This window comes from Ixodes scapularis, unplaced genomic scaffold (genome assembly GCF_016920785.2).
Source record: "Ixodes scapularis isolate PalLabHiFi unplaced genomic scaffold, ASM1692078v2 PGA_scaffold6__148_contigs__length_123643588, whole genome shotgun sequence".
Lineage (NCBI taxonomy): Eukaryota > Metazoa > Arthropoda > Arachnida > Ixodida > Ixodidae > Ixodes > Ixodes scapularis.
In genome coordinates this window covers 56,302,006-56,322,528 of record NW_024609881.1, presented here as the reverse complement: position 1 = coordinate 56,322,528, position 20,523 = coordinate 56,302,006, and the positions used below count along the sequence as shown (strand labels likewise).

Genomic DNA, 20,523 nt, shown 5'->3' with positions numbered 1-20,523 from the left:
TTGGGCAAAGCTTGCACATAAATGTCTTTTCACCTGTGTGTGTTTGGTAATGCCTTCTCAGATCCGCATTCCGAGAACAGGCTTGTGGGCAAAGCTTGCACTTAAATGGCCTTTTACCAGTGTGTGTTCTCAAATGGACTCTCAGATATGTATTCTGAGCAAAGACTTGGGGGCAAAGCTGGCACTTAAATGGCTTCTTATCAGTGTGTGTATGGTCATGGTTTCTCAAAGCTGAATACAGAGCAAAGGCTTTTGGGCAAAGCTTGCACTTGAATGGCTTTTCACCAGTGTGTGTTTGATTATGGACCTTCAGATCTGCATTCCGAGCAAAGGCTTGTGGGCAAAACTTACACTTAAATGGCTTTTCACCACTGTGTGTTAGAATATGGACTCTCAGATTTGAACTCCGAGAGAAGGCTTTTGAGCAAAGCTTGCACTTAAATGGCTTTTCACCAGTGTGTGTTTGGTTATGCTTTCTCAGATACGAATTCTGAGCAAAGGTTTTTGGGCAAAGCTTGCACTTAAATGGCTTTTCATCAGCGTGCGTTTGGTTATGCCTTCTCAGATCTGAATTCCGAGCAAAAGCTCGAGGACACAGTTCACACTTGAACAATTTATCATTTTTGTGCTTTTGAGCGTTGCTTGGCACTTTGGAGCTAGAGCCAGAGGACATGGAAGGATGATGGCTCTTGAATTGCTCATCACCATGGGCAACCAGGTGGCTCACGATTCTATGCTGATCTTTGGTGACGTAGGTGCAGGAACAACAGCTGAACGAGATGTCCTCGGTGACTTTCAATGGGCTGCTGGTTTTCCCCAATGGTGCGGCTCCATTACCTACAAAAAAAAAACCTTGTGTGTTAGCACACACAAGAAATGCCCAACCAAGATAGCCACTTTGTTTAGAAGGGAGTAGCCACTAACCCTTTGCCTACCGCAAAAAGTTCGAAAAGAATGATTTGAAAATATTGAACTTTTTTATGTGACCTATAAATTTAATAAGCAATACAAAGGCCAAAAAGAAATGCCAAAATATTTATTATATGAGAAATCTTTGAACACACTGCAAAAGAAAAAGGGACTAAAGTTCCGCCTCACTGCATTACTGCAGACAGTTCACATTGCCTAGCACATGGACGTTCAGGCTATGCGTAGCAGTAGTGCAGACAGTTCACATTACCTTGCATGCAAAATGAACGCAAAACGTAGAGGGGCTGAGAGGGATTTTCTACATTGATTCTAGTCCAACGCCGACACGATGTCCTCATCGAAATCGGAATTATCTGAGCTAAAATCCAATAACTCAGTTGCATCGCTCTCACTGTTCGATGAAAGATTCATTTCCTCCTCTTCTGAATCTGAAGACACGTCACAATTAATATCTTTGTTTTCGCCCCAATTTTGAGGCAAGATCGTCACTACGAACGCAGCGATGAGAAGTTGATGCCGCCATTTTTACATACCCTGTTGCCTGTGTTGGAACAATTTTCTGCCAAATTCAAAAATTTACCAGGCTTTTATTTTTCGTGAAGCGCCATCTATCCACGGCAAAGCTCACTAGAAACCCGTGGACTAGCCCAGTTCGTCCATGGCAGCGTATTAGAGCCCGAATGAACGTGGACAAGCTCAGCTCGTCTTCGGGGGTTTCAGTACGAACGGTGTGGACGAACCCAGGTCGTCCATGGTAGGGAAAGGGTTAATGCAGATTTGCTGAAGCTATGCAGTATATGTTACTGCCCTTCTGAATTCAGCTCATGAAAGCGCTCAAACACAACTGACACCATTAATTAAGGAGAGTCCCTAGTCTTTAAAAGCAAAAATCGTAGGGAAAAAAGTTCTTTTTAAGCATTCTTTATCTCTAAATCACAATTTACATATCTTCTATTTACTACACTCAAAATGTGCGCATTTAGTTGCGTCTATCAAAAGTTTGATATCTATGGTGCTTAGAACCTCGTTTTACAAAATTCTTCCCGGTTTTTAGAAACATCTTTTTTTTCTGACAACAAAATGTTCTTTGCACGGTATTTTTGGATCTAGAATCTGGATCTGAATACTTTTGGGGGGCTGGATACTTCATTATTAAAGGAGCAAAACAAGATTTCAGGAGACAGTTAGATGAGGTTTTCTAATTGGCAAAAACTTAATGACTTCCTTCTAGTTATCAGTGAAAGAATTTCAACATGGGATGCAATCATATCTTATCCTTCAGGACTTTCACATAAACCGCCTGTTTACAAGCTCGCATGCAGCCGAAAATTATAGTGTCAGTAAAGATTCTTCTCCAAAATCAAAAAAGAAATATTAAACACTTATAATATTTAAATATTTAATTCAGTACGAAGAGACTGCCTGTGCTAGAAGGCCAGAGGGTCGCGGCTCATTGCACCTTTTATTTAGCAGAGGTCTGCCACAGTAAAGTTACCCAGTCAATTACAAAACATTACAGCACTGCAGGAAGCAAGTGGGTAGAAAAAACATAAAGGACCGATTTAATCGCGGAACAACAAACGAAACATGGCGGAGAGGTTGCCCTTTAAAAGCATGCCAACAATACCCGAACCAGAAGTAATCTTGGCTCGCTGTCATAACAGCCGGAAGTGGCCCGAATACCATGTATAGACCAGTGTCTGCTGTTTCATGGGTGCCGTCATGTCTGTTTGTTGACGCCATGACACAGTAAGGGGCTCCGCTTTTCGCAAAGATTTTGATTCTTTTAGAAACCTTCACACATATCGTGTGCAAAAACGTCAGAAGGCATAGTCCCGAAGCGCAAAGAACACCGATGGCAGAGTGTTGTAAAAAGCAAAAATCTTGTTTTATGTGCAGCCCCTTTATTTATAAAGCCTGCATTTGAGATTACTATTTCCCATTATCGCAGGGGGGCTAGGATTTTGGACACTGGTCTATACAGGGTGTGTGGAGGTTAACAAAAACAAATAATGGGGGAACTTTCGGGGGTATATGTTAGTTCCAGTCGGCTATTGTTTTTGCTTGTTTTTGATGACGTGCAGTGAGTAGCGAGTGCTTTAAAAGTCACACCGTAGAGTGCTAACAATGGTACTTCCTAGAATTTTATTATATGTGATCGACATGCCTTCTTGATTCCTTCAATGAAAAGAGCACTTTTTGTTTCTCAAATAAATAGCAATCTGCCAAAGGTATTGCGGGCACATCTTCAGGACTACCCGTTCAACTAGCCTGGTCCATATATTTGAGAATGACTTAAAACCTACAAATCCCCAAACGCATTAAACCGCCTCGATGACGCCTCAAACGCTTTATTGAAAACTGGCAGTTTGTATTAAAATGAAAGGAAACATTCACTCAGCCCCTGGATGTTTGTTGCTCTCCAACTTTCTGAATGTTTTCAACAGTACGACATGTTGAAAAACTATTCATTGGACACTTCAGATGGCCAGGAATATAGTATGCGAGTAACAAAAAAGATCTGGAGGACAAGTGAATGTTTTCTCTAATGTTAGTGTAAAATACAAATTTTCAATAAAATTTTGTGGTACTTTTTAGGATTAAAAAAATTAGGATGCAATGACTGACCTTTTATACTGTCCTTTGTTGAGAACATTAGCCCAGAGCCTGGCAGAGAGTCTCTTCCTCTAGCTTGTCTTCACGTGTATTGGCGAGGAGATCGAACTATAGGGGGTGCTCTGACCCGTTTGTTGTCCCCACACCTTGGTGTTTACCCAACACAACGCCTATGGACATGCCCACAGGCCTTGTAGGCATGTTCACGACTTAAAGTAAAAATAATAACCACAAACAAAGTGATGTCTATTGTTAATGCCGCATCTCTCCCGAATACAGTCGTCAGAGAATGCGAGCTGGGCATATGCAATGTGCATGCTGCATTGTTCATGCACGCCGGAGTGGTAACAGAATGCTCCTCCTCCCTGTCAGGCGACCGTAGAACACAAACTCCAGCCAAACGCTGACGTTGCGTTTGGTTAAGTCAGCCGAGCGCTGAGTCATTGTTACTTGTCCCCATCCATGTAGTTCTAAATTTAGCCACTTGGGGCACCACAATCTAATCTCCTCTCTAATAGGACACAAAATTTTACATCGCCCAATCCCCATTGCCATAACCTTCTGCGAAAATTCAATCCAGCATTACCATGCACATCTTCATCTGGGCTAGACTGAGGAAGCGTCCCTGGTGAAGGATCAATGATCCCGGACAAACCCCTGGGAGTCGGCGGAAAGCTGAACAAGCGCTGCTCTAGCCTAAAACTGCCTATTAGCCCCGAGAGCGAACACAAGCGTCGCTGCGGTCGCCGCGCTCTGATTGGGTGAGGTGTACCGTGACCGTCAGGGGGAGGACTCCGCTCCGCAATCTCGCATCGGCTCGCTTCCCAGCACCGGTTTCCTGGTTTGGCGTTGTGTGCCGCAAGCTCTTTGAGGAGCTGGACTTCGTTTACCCGGTGTACAAGACGTTGAGTTAGGCCGATATTGACGTGCTTCCGTACATTTCATAAACCTACTTGTCCCTTTTACCTTTAAAATTGGGTTACAAATCCCGAAAGCTATCGGCGGAGGCAATTCTGCCAATGAACCTCTCCGTCCGTCCACACGACAGAAGGCAATCTTGCGAGGGGTCGGTGAAGCGGTGGCGCAAGTGTTTCAGACGCTGGAATTCTCTTCCTTGCATGTTCATGATTTAGGACAAGATTACATCCCGCTTTCAAGGCATTTGAAGTGGCATTTATATCATGGGTCTTTGGGTGGTCGTCAATTTAGCTCGCGACCCTGACTCTGGGCTGCCACTCTGCATGCGCTAATTCGCAGATGTTTTAAAGGCCCTGCGTCCGATTATCTTTGAAGTGCTCGTGGAACAGGGTTGTTTTACATAAATGCAGCTTCTTCGTGAATTAATGATATAGTTCATACACGTGTGCAGGCATGTTTTATTTTTTTTTTAAATGCACAATTACTGGAAGTTAGTTTGTATGGTAGCAGCAAAAACGGCCGAATTACCCCCATTTGCCTGTATGATATGTATTGAACTGCCCAAAATATGCACAGCAATAGTGCCGTAATATGGAATGTTTATACTTTTTCCTGACATTCTTTATTCCAGCCTTGGGTATTCCGAAAATACACCGTTTAGTCGGAGTTGTCATTTCCAATTAAAAGAGACTGCTGCAGGTCCCCAAAAACTTCCTCAGCCTCCAAACTCCCTACAGCAGAACGCTCCGACGACAGAGGAAAACAGGAGTAAAAGCAAGCATTCGAACGGCTGTCCAGTGTTAGGTGCAGCACTAGTAGCAGAAAATGTGGAACCTGTGAAGGGCGACAGTCTGCGTGAGAAAAGTTTCTGGTATTTTAGCTTCAGGACAGTTCGATTTAAGTAAAATCTCAATTTTGGGGCTTAAGAGACTAATTATGAGCTAGACACCTTCACTTACATTTGTTATACATTACTTGAGGGCCGATATAAACAAGTCCACAGATACCACCCGTGTAGTCCATTGAAATACTATCCGAATCCAGTAAAGAAAATGTTCGTGTTTTTTTTTTTGTTTTTGGTTTTTTTACTTTGCCCCTGCACTTGGGCTGTCTTACTTGTGATTCTCTCCCCATGGCCCAGACTTAGTATGTTGCTCGAGCAGCATGCAGCTTTCTGCTTCGGCGACCTTGTTTAAAAACAGATACAAAAAAAAAAGAAATAGTATACACCAACTCAACTCTCCTACGTCACGCTGCGGTGGTGGCGCGCCGGACGCACTTCCGGTCTGGGGCGGTGGGCAGAAGTCGCCGTGCGAGACATGCATTCCTGTGTTCGTTTGGAAGAAACGAGACAAAAAACCTGCCTTCTCGTCAAAATGCTGCGATGGGGGCTTTACCAAGAGAGTCTGGAAAGGTTTGAAGATCAGTTTTCATGTGTTTCTGCCCCCTCCGTTCGTCTGAGAACGTGGATAGCAGCCGTGAAAAGAGCAAACCAGAAGCTGTCGAACTACGATTGCGTGTGCGGGCCACAATTTGTGGTCACCAGATGTATTTGCTTTGTTCCAACATGGACGAGAGAAAACCCCCAAGTTGTCCGGAACACCCACGGATTCAGTGCGTCTTCAAATTCACACGGCCGCCTGATCGTTCGAACTTTCGTCTGCTCTTTCAAAATTGTCTGCTTTTTGTCGTCTGCTCGTTCAAACAAAAGCGGCCCGTAGACCAAACTTTGACCCGGTGATTGCAATAAGAAGTAATTGCAGGCCTCAAAATACTTAAGTAGGCTCGGTGTAAACAGTAGATACAAGATGTTAATTATTGGTACCGGTGGCCATCACCTACTTGTTACGCTTGGTCTGTTTCCACTTCCGATTTTCAGTATTGACGTCGATCATCGCCGCTACCTTTTACACTTTTGCGGCACGAGCGACGTCAAATAGCTACAAGAATCTCATCATGGTTTTGGCGTCCATTCTGCAGCGTTCATGCGAATGAATCCCCGCATTACGGAAAGTTCAGCGGCGTAACGAGCCTTGATAATTTCGCTCAGGCGATTGAAGTGGTAAGACATTGCGATGAGGACGTAGAATCGACAACCACAACTCGAAAAAGAGTATGCAGACTCACACAGACGCCGACAACGTGACATTCGAATGGTTTGTTGACGCGGGACGCGGTGCTTCTTGCCCGTACTCCATTGCGCGTGCGTTCGAACTGTCGTCTGCTCTTTCAAATTTGGCTGTTTTTTGTCGTCAGTTCGTTCAAACAACAGCGGCCCGTAAACCAAACGTGGGCCCGGTACTTGCGATAAGAACTAAGTGCAGGCCTCAAAACACTTTTGAAGGTTGGTTGGGGTAAGTCGGCTAAGTGTAAACAGATACAAGAAGATGTTGATCATTGTTACCAGTGGCCATCACCGACTTGTAATGCCCGATTCTACTTGCGGTTTTCAGTATCGATGTCCACCATCTCAGCTACGGTCCACGCTTTTGCAGTCCGAGCGACGTCGCGACTGTAAATAGCGAGCAGAATCTCGACGTGGCAGTCAGGCTTTAGCGCCCATTCTGCGGCGTCCACGTGAAATGAATCGCCGCACGTCGCATTATTCACGCAAAGTTTTGCCTCGATAGTTTTGCTGAAGCCGCTCAAGTAGTCAGACATTGTTAGGAGGACGTAGAATCAACAATTCCAACGCGAAAAAGAGCACGGGGACTCTTACCGACGCCTACAACAACGCAATTCAATGGTTTGTTTATGGGCGACGGCGGGCTTCTTGCCCACCATCCACCGCGCATGCGCGGCGCCGGTGGCGTCCGCTAGGGGCGCTCCGGTTTGTTTGTAAACATGAGTTGGTGTATACATAACCTGCCAATTCATTCAGACCATCAGCAGCATGTATTGTGCGAGATGGAAATCTATAGTGATGCTCCTGCAATCCTGACCATATTTCTTTATTTTCATATACCAACTGTGATTCATGCGTTACCTACCGTCAACCGTGCTCAAAAAATTTGTTGAAGTTTCGCCTGTAGCTACAGGCCATACCTCAATAAAGGCACATATAAAAATTTACACTTCCTACGAAAAACACGCGCATAAAAAACTAAATAGAAACAAGCGTGCCGTCAGCTAGCGTCGTCACAGCCTCCACAGGGCGAGCGGGGCGAGTCGGGGAAAAATTCTCTCCTCGCCGTGACGTCACCCCCGATTCGCCGTAAGGGGGCGCCACGCGAACTTCTCGGGGCTAATAGTCTAGACCAGGGGTGGCCAAGCTGCGGCTCGTGAGCCGCATGTGGCTCTTTGCGTGTCAAAGTGCGGCTCGCGGCTCCGTCACCAACCCCCCCCCCCCCCCCCCCCGCCTCCCTCCCGTTCACACGAGCACTTCCCCAAAAAGAGCAATGGAACGCGTTTCAAATCGAAAAAGAGGTTGCGGTTCGGTAGTCTTGGTGCTACTGCTACCTTACGCACAGTTGGACTGCTTTTGACCCGGATAGCTTGAAAGTAGTTCAAGTTTCGTTTATTGCTCTGAAAAGAAGTTTGCCCCCCCCTCCCCCCCCCTCCTTCGCGGCTCTTGGAAGTTTCGTGGTATTGTTTGCGGCTCTTAGGCCGGGTCAGCCTGGCCAACACTGGTCTAGACACTGCCAATGTCCTCCGTTCATGAAAGAGGTTAGAAGGAAAAACATACCACAACTTGAGGGCAGGATCGGTTCCATTCGAGTTGCTGTCTGCAGTGAGGCTCCTAAGTACACCGGGACCATGAGATGACTAGAACCAAATGCAGAGAGTAGTGACATTAGTTAAGAAGAAAGTGGGCACACCCTCCAAGCACATCAAGCTAGCCAGATAACTACGAAGACAACACAAACAAGACACACCCAGAACTTTGCTACTTCCAGATAACAATGACGAATGGATGAGGAAATGGAATGCTTGTGTGCCTAGCAATGCGGAGAGGAAGTTCATCTGCTTCTTGAGAAGGGGTTGCGATGACGTCAGAACGCCAAGCTTTGACTTATTGGAAGGATGGTGGCTAGACTTCAAAACAGCTAGCATTGAGGACAACCCCCCCATCCCTCCATCTGAGCCAATCAGAACTCGGCATTCTTACAGCAGTGCAACCCCTGCGCAAGAAGCAGACAAACTTGTGCTCCACATATACGAGGGGGGACCCAAAAGAAACCAAACTAATTCTTTTTTAAGCAGAGCTTTTGCAGTACCGCGTTTTGCCACCAGGAGTTGATAGAGCGAACATTGCTGAGTCATTAGGCCTAATTCCGTCCTCGAAGAAGGTTAGGACTAGTTGCGGCTGGGTTTATAGTGGCAAGTGTTTTGTGTGGCCGTCGTTTTTGCAATGTCTGATTTCTGTGAACAGCGTGCGGCGGTTAAATTCTGTTTTTTGCTCGGAAAAAGTGGAACAGAAACTATTGAACTGTTTAAAACGGCGTACAAGGACGATTCCATGGGGAAAACTCAAGTGTTTGAGTGGTTTTCCCGTTTCAAGAATGGCGACATGTCAATTGATGACAAACCTCGTTCTGGTCGTCCTTCCTCGGCACGAACACATGAGAACGTTGAAAAAATTCGTGCAAACATCAACAAAGATCGACGACGGACCATTGACGAAATTATGGAGCTGCCGGGAGTGAGTTGGAGTTCATTGCAGCGAATTCTGACAGAAGATTTGGGAATGAAAAGGGTGGATGCCAAATTCGTGCCACGACTGCTGACTGCTGAACAAAAGCAAGGTCGCGTGGAAGCATGCTGTGCTTTGAAAGAAGAGTCCCGAAGTGACCCAAACTTTTTTTCAAAAGTTATTACAGGTGACGAAACTTGGTGCTATGGTTACGATCCTGAATCAAAGCAACAATCAAGCCAGTGGAAGACTTCAGGTTCGCCTCGCCCCAAGAAAGCTCGTCAGGTGAAATCAAACATCAAAACAATGCCGATTAGTTTTTTCGATGTGAAAGGAGTCGTCCATTCAGAGTTTGTTCCGCAGGGTCAGACAGTTAACCAGGCTTTCTACTTGGAGGTTTTGAAAAGATTGCGCAACAGTGTGCGGCGGAAGCGGCCCGATTTGTAAAAGTCGGGTGACTGGTTTTTCCATCATGACAATGCCCCGGCTCACACTGCCTTGTCTGTACGACAATTCTTGACCAAAAATGGTATGACCCCTGTTCTTCATCCCCATACTCACCCGACCTTGCCCCGTGCGATTTTTTTTTGTTTCCTAGAATGAAAAGAGAAATGAAAGGAAAGCGTTTTGCTGACGTTGCTGAGGTGAAGAAAAAAACGACGGAGGCGCTGTCAAGCATCACAAAAGATGAACTTAAACAATGTTTCGACACATGGATTAAAAGATTAGACAAGTGTATTAGTGCAAGTGGACAGTACTTTCAAGGAGATTGAACGTTTATACTTAAAATGGGAATAAATAAGTGCAAAAAAATTTAGTTCGGTTTCTTTTGGGTCCCCCCTCGTATGTGGTAGTTTGCGTCATCTAAAATAAACTTAGAAAGTATGCTAACACAATCAGTTTTCTTCCCCCCCTTTTTTTTCCACATTGCCAATACAATAAAAGTCACATCAGTAAAGAGGATAGGACTTGCAAAAGGTAAAATTTGAGATAACTATGCCGCTGGAATCCACCAGTTTTCCCCATATTTTTGCTAAATTTGTTTTGTAAGCAGCACTTTAGTTTTGTGGATAAATTTGATTGAACAGCGGGACGCTCCGGTTCACCCATTCAGGAAGGCTGCCATGTTCCTCTTTGCACAGAACGTTTAGAGTGTTGCTTAATGCTCAACATAACGAGCATTCATATACCAGCCATTTCTGTTGAATCTTTTAAAAATTTCTTCAAGCTGATTGAGAAAACAAGAACTCTTTTCGGAAAGTAACTTCTAGGCACAATGGACGTCAGGGATTACAAGGATGCACTAATTAGCAAGATAATTCCTTAAAATTTTATGAAAATAAACATCTGGTTTCCATTTGAAGCTTGCTATTTTTGTGACCTCTACATTGTGAGAGCTGATTTTTCCTGCATTCTCCCCTCCCACATTTTCCTTTCTGCCTCTTTCACTCCCTTTCCACTGAAGAAGTCTGTTCAACCCCATCACTTGTGTGCAGGTATTTAAAGGTAAGCTTTCTGGTTTAGTTTGTCCATTTCGTGTTCAACGTTTTGTGTATAAGTGCTTGAATACCTTCCGTGACTACCGCGTATCATCAGTTTCGGTTCACTTTTGTTCCCTGCACTCAAAAAAAGACCAGCCCATGTCCCCCACACTCCCCGATTTTGCGTCTTTCCATGTGCTTCCAGAGCCCATCTGCCTACTGTAATTTAAAAAGTAAAACCCACAAGAAGAGTGGAAGGCCCACGTGGGCCTACGGTAGTGCCATCCAGGTGTAAGTAGACTAACTGAAACAAAAGATTAAATACTGCACCTAAAATTCTTTGTCGAATTTCTAATGCTGATATAACTTATGATTTCATGCACAGTATCCGATCGCCAAAAGACAGTCCTGGTACCGTCACTCCTTTCCATATACCAGTGACCGCTTCAAAATGTGAACTTAAGTGGTAACCTCTCGAAGCCCGTCGTAGAAATTTTTGTTTATAACTTCTTTATAGTATTAATTATGAGCATTGCGGCGTCAACAAAACGAAATATTTATTGCAACCCCCTTCATTTCTCACAGGTGGGATCACTCCAGAAAAATTAGGTCCTATACATCTAAAGCCGAGATTTTTAAATACTCCTTTCTCCTGTGCAGTATTGCCACGCGCGTCGGCGAGCGAGTGCGTGCGTGGCCGAGTGGATACCGCGCTTGACTGTCACGCGGAAGGTCTAGGTTCGATTCCAGACAGCAGACTGCCCTTTTGTTTATTCATTCAACTTGGTGTTCTCGCAAGTTCGAGGTCCGAATGTTCTACGCCAGTGGTCTCGAACTCATTTAAGAGTGGGGGCCAGATACCCAACACTGGGAAGGCCGAGTGGCAACGTTGACGGGGGGGGGGAATGGGAGGGGGTGTCAAAAGACTTAAAAGAGGAGAGACCTCGTGTTCTATGCTTTTTGAAAACGCAGTTTTGCCAGTGACATTTTTAGATTTTATTTATTTATATGACCACTTTGGGCCATGACCCGATGTGATAACAATAATTAAGATAAAACCGCCCCGCCAACGTGCTCACATTTTTAATAGAGCAAGAGAGCAAGTACAGTGTCGTTCCCGTAGCTCAATTCACTTAGGAATTAACCAAGCTCGACATGTCTCTAAAAAACAAGCAGTTATTTGACAGTTCTTGCTTTCCTGGCGATTTGGATTACAACACCCATACTTGTCTTTTAATGGCGATATATATATATATTTTCAAGGCGAGAGTCCCGAGCTCGTACCTTGGTTCTCAGCAGCTACTCCTGCTGATCGAGAGTTTGCGCAGCCATGATGCATCCTTCAACAAAGAGTTCGAGCTTGCAGCCTAGCAGCGGAATTGTTATACATTACAAAAAGCTAGGAAGCAAAAGATAAAGCGAAACAAAGGCCAAAGGACCACAGATGAGTAAAAACTATATGAATATGTTCAAAGAGCGGAGCAACGTTTTGAGCGAAAATGAATCGGCGAGACGAGATCACGATGGCACATGCCATTTCTAGCGCTCGAGACATGGGAACCAGGACTTGTAGCCGGTTGTCAGAGGGATGCGTGGCAGGTGGAAGTGGGAGGTTTTCTACGTAAACACTTGTCTGCGTTGGAGCTGGGGGATCCTTTCCTGGTCAGGAATTCTGAAGAAATTTTAGAGTTCCTACAGGGAGGAGTCCTTTAGGGGCCAACAGGTTTCTCAATTGACGTGGAAGACCTTTTTTTTATTCGGTCTTCCATGAACACCTTTTTGAGGCTGTCAGACTTCGTATTGAGGAAAATGGAGAGGCCCCATTTCGCAATGCGTGTGGTCTCACAGTCGAAGGTTTTTTGGAGCTGCTGAACCACTACCTCAACTCCACTGTCGTTTCCTCCAAGGGAGAGTTGTTAGTGCAGAAACGTGGTATCTGCATCGGTTCTGCTGTAGCACCGGTACTGTGTGACATTTTTCTTGCAAATTGCGACAAGCGTATATCTGAAAAAATTCAACAGAAGGAACATGTTAAAAAATTTTCGTTACATAGACGATTATTTGGTGTGTGTTTCCCGCCCTGTAATTGCGGATGATCAAGCGATCGCCGGTTTTCTTAAAACTGTTCGCAAGCTGCGCTTTCGGCTTAAAATTCACCCACAAGATATCGGTCTCTGGTCGGCTGCAGTTTTTGGATCTTGGGTTATATTTCGGTGCGGAGCATACGTGTTGGGCGTATGAGCCCCGTTCCAAGAAAGGAATGTTGCCATTCAGCTCGGCGCACTCCAAGTTAGTGAAGAGGGGCATTGCTTCATCTTGCCTAAGGCCTTGCCTTACGTTCACAAGATGTCCAACAATCTCAAGAAGGTGGCCCATCGCTTTGACATACCAGTCGTTTTTTCAGCACCGAATAAACTATCTTCACTGTGTAAAAGGATAAGCAGATTAGGAGAGGAATCGGATGTGCCACAAAAGTCGTGCAAAAAACGACATGTCACCAAGTTCCGCGAGTGCGCCACTAGTGTCACGTACAAAATCCCCCTGTCATGTGGTAAGGTGTATGTTGGCCAGACGGGGAGGTGCATTAATGATAGGGTCAGAGAGCATGCGTTGACGATCAGGCAGTCCCCGCCTGGACACTTAGCGGTCCAATGTGACCGTTGTGATTGCGGGCCCAACTCTGAAAAGTGCAGCCCCATCTTTGGTGACACCTGTGTCATGGGCCATTACAAAACAAAAACGGCAAGAGAAATTCACGAAGCCTTCCTGATTAGGTCCCACCACGACAATACTTGTATAAGCGCTCCCTCTTTGTCCTTGACTGATAAAGGTTTCTACTATTTGAAGAACCAATGACGCTGGCATTTGAGGGGGGTGAGTTTTTAGACCATATATTTGGTGTTCTGCCAAGTGTGCCTGCTTTTATATTTTATATATTTTTTCAAATTCTATCATCCAAATAAACAATTCAGTTGAAAGTTACGCCGCGTCCTGTCTAGTTCTCCCTCCATTTTTTGTCCTGTTGTTTTGGCGTATTACACCATGATGCAAAACCAACTAGCTCAACTAGCCATCCTTATATAAATGTTGGTTGCTGCAATCTGTAGTTTATACATGCGATGACTTCCAGCAACTCGGCTGTCGTGGAGATATTTGCAGATGGCGTAAATTTCCGCAACCAGCTGACTACAAAGCAGCTGGTTAAGATCTTTCAATTCTTAAAACCGTTTATCCTGTTGAAAACTGATGATGCTGCCCGCGCAGAAGCGTGATCCGTTTGATCTTGGTATTATGCGTGAACCACTGAAAGGCTGCTGCTTAAAACTTGTTTGTTGGAATATCCAGCTAAACGTTTGGTAGGACACTCGATTTTGATCGTCGTGACAGGTCGATCAGATTTTAGCCTTGGTTAGGGCGTCGAGAACGTGAGTTTTCTCAAAGAAAATACGACGGGGCAAGATAGCTGATGTAGGTAAATGTTAAACATGATTATGTTGCCAGAGTCTCGGGTAAAGTCACTATGTTTAGCTTTCTCGGATGCTTATTGGGCGGTCACAGGCTCCTGCTGGGGTAGCTTTGTCGAGAAATGTTCAATTTTTCACCCACAGACGGATGGTGATAAAGATGTCGGGGGCCGCTGGTGCGTTTGTTCTGAGCATTTCTTTACACACCGATGTACTTGAGTCTGTACGGGAACACAGCGAATAAAAGTTGCAAATAAAGCACGGGTTGTCAATTGCTTCCTTCATGAAATAGCAGACGCTTATAATTCAAGCTCGCGTTTGATTCCGTTGCCCGCACGACACGATTTCTATAAGAAAATCTACTTTTTTTTTTTTTTTTTTTTTCTTTCGGTTTCGCTATTTGAACGACAGATCGTAGCAAACGAACACTCGTCGTCTGCTCACCCCTCCTCGCCGGAGCGAGGTATGACGGGATTGCACTTTGGCGCACGCTCGATTTTCTCGGTGCAGCGAGTGTATGCACGCTTGGGGTGCCGCCGCTGAAACGAACTCGGAAAGTGCAACCACTCGCGGAGTGCCGACCGAAACGAACCCGCTCCACGCTGCGAAAGGGCACGCGTGGACAAGTGTGCCGTGAAACGAACTCTCTATAAATAATTGCGCTGCACAGTCGGATGGCGCCAACTCAGCCATTCCAGAAGTCAAGGCACGACCACGAGCGGGACCATCGCCTAACGCTTCTATCGATTCAGTCTTGAGACAGTACCTGCATGCCGAGAAGTCCCCGAACGTGAAATTTAAATCGCCGACTTCACAATCATATGAGGGCCACTGCCTTCGGTTGAAGAAACCTGTGTCGTCTGTTGTCCGGCGGCTTTTGCAATTGCAATCCTAAACAAATAATGGATCAATGAACACAGCTGAAATTAAAGCCTCTCAATCGGGCGGTAGCTCGCGCCACCTCGTTACTATGAATGAATACACAAATTAAGTACCATACATTGCCTATAATAATAATAATAATAATAATAATAATAATAATAAAAATAATAATCTTTATTAGCACAAAGAGCGAACTGTGTTTTGGGAGGCCTGCGAGGCAAAGCAGATAAGCGAAAGCCCGTAAAGGTGTATCCACACGACGGACCAAATCGCTGTTTTGGTCCGCGGGCCGCGCATCACGTGATCTTACGTCACCGCTTTTCGAGGTCCGCCGGCGGTCCGCGGCCCGCGCTTGTGAGAAATGCCAAGCACTTTTCTCGCCCGGATCTTGGCGGCGGACCGCGGCGTTTTTAGTATAATTTAAGTGCTAAGTCTGGCAACAAGCTGACTTTTGTTGTTTAGATTGGAATCCAAATCCAAAGTCGTGTTCTTTTGGCGCCAACTGTTGAAGACGAAGAAGACGAACCTTTTGTTGTGCGACGATGGCGGCATGGTGCGACGTTGCAACTTTTTACTTCATCGCGCTCGTGGAGCAATTCCACGCTCTGTAAGACAATAGATGCATGCCCTCTTCGGTTCACTTCAGTCCTCCTGGTCCTCAATACTCAACGCCAGGACCACCGCGGCCAAAAGTCTCTTTCGTTCAACCTCCATCTTGGCTCTTTACAAATAGCCTCAAGGCAGCTCGTTGCATGCGTTGGGCGGAGCTGTGAGGTCGAGGGTTAGACCGGCCCGTTCACTCTGTCGTCTGCTCTTTTGGTCCGCGGTGTGGATGCTCATTGCAGCCGGGCGGCCCGCGGGCCGCGCATCACGTGATCAATCGGTCCGCGGCCCGGTCCGTCGTGTGGATACACCTTAAGCGAGAGCGTCTGCTGGCCGCGCTGGCTGGCCGACCCCCAGGAAACAAGGAATCAGAGAAACAACAATCAAGCAACCGGGAAAACAAACAATCACAAATTTCGAAAAGTTAAAAATGAAATATGATTTGCATGAAGTTCCTCTCTTAGCGTGTACAATCATTTTTTCCTTCCTGCTTTATAACAATAGTAGGGAATTTTAGTGGCACGTACGCAAGAGCCTTGCGTAAGCAAATGCACGCGCGCAGAACGCAATATTGCGTTTTCGCGCATGCACCTTCCGACCCTCAAAGCTCTTACGTACGATGCACTAAAACTCTCAAATATTGCGAAACGCTTCTTCATAGTGCTTCAGACAATTTCAAAATCCCTACAAGGATACACAGCAGTGGAAAATTGTTTATTAATCTTCACATCTTCATCCAAAAAGACATCCACGCCATGAAATGAACGAGTAGGCCAGGAGAATTACATATAGGTTGGTTCAAGTCGCCAGGCTCGATCTAAAATGAACCGTAAAAATCTACGCCTGCACGTAGCCATCTAAACTTTTCGTCAAAGGTGTATTTCACAGGTCAGTTTTTTCTTGTAAAATTACAAAGCATAACTCTCTTTCTGTAAAAAATAGGGCCAAGCAACTTGCCAGCGTCTATGGTCGGTGGCGACCCAGACGACCAAGTCCAGTAGTGGGGTGCGTTCGGAGTTCGCATTGATAGATGGCGTTGGGAGCAGCGTCTGAAGGTGCAGCCGACCAGCGAAAGATAGCAGACGACATGCAGACGAACTCCGTTGTCAGAAAAAGCGCCGCCGTTATGCAGACGCGTTTTTTTACTTTAAGTTTGTTTTTATTGTTCGCATTTATTTTTTAACCAAAGGTGCATTTCAGAAAGATTATATTCATTTTAATAAACCACGGTGGTTGCGAGCCGTCACGATAAGGAGGTAGCGCCATCTATCAATACGAACGCCAAACACACCCCGCTACTGGACCCCTGTCGTCGGCGTTGCTGCCCGCCGTCGACCCTGGTAAGTTTCTAACGAGCACTTCCTGCATGGAAGCGACAGATGCGGGAACAGAATGAAGAAGTTCTGTATACTGTAAACAACAAAAGTTTCGTGGGGACCTAGTTTTCGCAAAATTGCCTACAATTCGCGAAAAATACGTCCCGCGAACAATTCGGGCAATAGGCGAACGCTACGAAAGCTACATTCGATTCGAGAAAATTAGAACCCACAAATAATTTCAAATTTTCAGCTTTGACCCGATTCGCAAAAATTGAGTCGTTTACAGTATTTTACTACTTGGTTAAGGGGGTCACGAATTTTGTCGGATTTTGTCTGTAGTATCCTCAATATGGCTTCAATGGACCTTTTCCGAGAAGTGTTCTGCGCACGCGCGAGCGCCCGATGCCAAGCGGCGGAAGTCGGAACGAAAAATCGAGGAAATTCGGAAGGAGGTTGTATATCAGCGAGTAGAACACGTAACTGCAGCATATACATAACTGTGTTACACACAAAAAGAATGTCGACGGAAAGGAAAACACGACGTTTGGGTGGACGCCACGGATTCCGCCCTTTAAAGTCGCACTGGGCACGCGCAGCTGCTCAGAAAGCGAAGAAACTGGTAGTGTAGCCTCCATAATCGATTGGTAGCGCAGGTAGGTCACTTCCTCGATTTTTAGTTTGTGCAGCCACCGCCTGGTGCCGTCAGTATGTGAAAAACGTACATTGTGAGGGAATCAAGGTTGCATAACCTTGATTCCCTCAATTAACGCCTTCCCCCGGAGGCGTTAATCAATGCTTTCTAGTTTTACTAGCTGCTTCATACCAGGCTGTTCAAAATTAATGCCACTGAGTTTCGCTCATAAAGCAGTCTACAGCCGCAAAGTAGTCCTTCCGTAATGCTGCCTTGCAATCAAGTACGCCTGGCGGAGAAGGTGTGTTGCTCATTTCAAACCTTTTTGGCGGTTTTGTCAGCCTTGCGCTGCAAGGATCTCTCAAACCTAGCCGCATTGCAGTTAAGCTCGTGCAATCCCCCACCCCTTCAAACGTGACTTCAAACCGCAAACGGGGCATTGCCTCGCAGAGTCCCTGCAGCCTTTGATACCTGCAGCGCGAAACGTTGAACGTTGCATTACCCTTGCAAATTCTTCGCATGGACCGAACAAAGCTATAGAAATGTTTATTCCTAGCAGCGTTTCAACCTTTTCAAAAGCCTCTCATAACCCTTCAATATGGCCCCGCTGTTGCCTGCAATCGAATATTATCCTCAGGCACGTAGCCAGGGGGGCGGCCCATGGGGACTGTTCCCCCACCGAAATCTTTGATTTTGCTGGGACCTCCTCTCCCCCCTCCCCTCATACAGCATTTTGTCATGGGCAGGCCCCCCCTCCCCCCCCCCACCGAAACAAAATCCTGGCTACGTGCCTGATTATCCTTGTAGCAGCTTTTTCAGTGTCTCCTGAACTCTAGGCTAGTTTTTCAGCAAACCTCATTGACTTCACTCTGGCAAAACGGAAGGAGGTTATTTGGCATTGATCCGGCCTCTTCCGCCGCCTCGCGGACAGCAGGAATTACAATAGATGAATATGCAGCTTTGCGTTTCTTTGGAGTCAAAGTGGGGGGGCTCAGCCCCATCCTGAAAAATCTGGGGAAGGCTCTGGCCCCCCCCCCCACCCGCTTCCGGGGTCCCTGACCAGCATGCTCCATTTCCACGAACATGTATCCTTTGCTCAACTTGTGCCACCACTGAAATAGCCTCTGCCTGGTTACCCCCACATTCTCAGTCTATTTTCTCTATACTTCGATGCTTTCGTGGAATCAGTCTCGCTTTCAGCTGTTCAGTACAACTTTGGGGTTAAGTCAGTGGAGTTGGGTGAATAGCCCACCCAGATGACAAGATCACCAACTGTGTTGAGCTGGGCAGTCCTGTTATCCGGAGAGAGAGTTTGGCTGCTTTTTTTGCAGGGGTTTGATGGTATCAGAAGACTGAACCAGCAGCATAGACTTTCCATTTTCCCGGGGGGGGGGCAGGCTGAGAAGTTTTTTCCGGGGGGAGGGGGGGGTGCTTTTCTACGCAATTTTTTTACACCGGCAATTATTAGTAGTTTATTTTAGGGTGTACAATTTTACAGCGTATGTATATCGCCATGTATCCGTCACTGTGTGTCAATGTCAATCACCGTGCAAGCATAGCCCTGTGTTCATCGCAGGTACCACGGCGCATGCGCCGGCGAGCTCAAATCTGAAAAACGAAATGCTTGTGCCAGCTGCTAAGTTCGGGGAGTAGAACCCAGGCCCCTGCCTGGGTTCTACCCCCTAACTTAGCAGTAAAATTTTTGCGTCCGTATTTGCTCGCATAATGAACGGACCTATTATCCTGAAAAATCGAAGTAACTTCATATATCTTTGTGCGCGGCACACGACCCCCTTATCCAAACTGCGCTGTGCAAGAAAAAAGAAAAAAAAGCTCCTTTTTCTTTTTTTTTCTCAGTTCGTGTTTTTTTTTGTTTTTCTTTTTGCCGCCTTTCGCAAGCTGTTTCGTTTGCTTAGAGGGCTTCTCTACTCCTTTCTTACCTCCTTGCGCACGGCGTGCGACCCCCCCCTTCTAACCAAACTGCGCTGTGCAAAAAAAAGCTGAAAAAAAAAAGCTCCCCTTTGTTTTGTTTTTTTCTCTTAGTTCCGTGGGTTTTTTTTCTTTTTGCCGCCTTTCGCAAGCTGTTTCGTTCGCTTAGAGTGCTTCTCTTTCTTACCTCCTTGCGCGCGGCGTGCGAAACCAATGTCCAGACTGCGGTGTGCAAAAAAAAAAAGCTCCTCTCCATGTTCTTTTTTCTTGCTTCCGTTGGATCTTTTCGAATTTTTTTAACGCCTTTTGCAAGGCGTTTTGTTCGCGCACGCTGCCCATGCATTCGCGACCTCGCTGCACCAGGATAGAAAAGTGCGTTCATTTCGCGCTTGTGAGGGGGTCAAAAGTTTGACATCCGAGTTGGGGGTGCGTTTATTACGAGAGTGAAAAAAAAAAGTAAAAAATTTTGAGAGCCAACTTGAGGGGTGCGTTCATTGTGCGAGTAAATACGGTATTCTGATCAGCTCTCTTTGAAAAAGAAAATGTGGCAAACACAAGTTTGCGATCGGATAGACCGTTCATGACATCTAATCTGGTACAATTAATTGTAGAGCTAACAAAGTAAATCAAGAATGTGGCTTGATGAAGCACCGACTCTGGTAAGGGTATCAACAATTTGTGCTAAGTCACATGAGAAGGCAGTGTTCATGAGGAGTTCGGAATGCTTGACATTACTTCCCGTGGCACTCATATTCAACCAGTCAATATGCGGTAGATTGAAGTCACCTGCCAAGATAAGTTTTACTTGGCCAACCCGAAATTGTTGCAAGTAATCATATAAATCCTCAGGAAACACTAGAGTTGCATTTGGCGGCCGATATACCACACCAATTACAATCGTGATACCATAAAAATCTATTTTACAGAACACACTTTCGTGATTAGAGATGCCTGCTGGTAGAATTACCTTTACATCTTCTTTAATTACTATAGCGACTCCACCTCCGCGGGATTGTCGATCACACCTGAGTATTCTGTATGAGGGTGAAATAATTTCACTGTTCAACACATCTGCATGCAACCATGTTTCAGTCAGTAACGTAACGTGTGGGTCAAG

At 45.7% G+C, this 20,523-nt stretch overlaps 1 pseudogene; it reads right to left on the bottom strand.

The window, feature by feature from the left end:
* Positions 1–14,925, bottom strand: LOC121838302 (annotated as a pseudogene).
* Between the last annotated feature and the right edge of the window lie 5,598 nt (positions 14,926–20,523).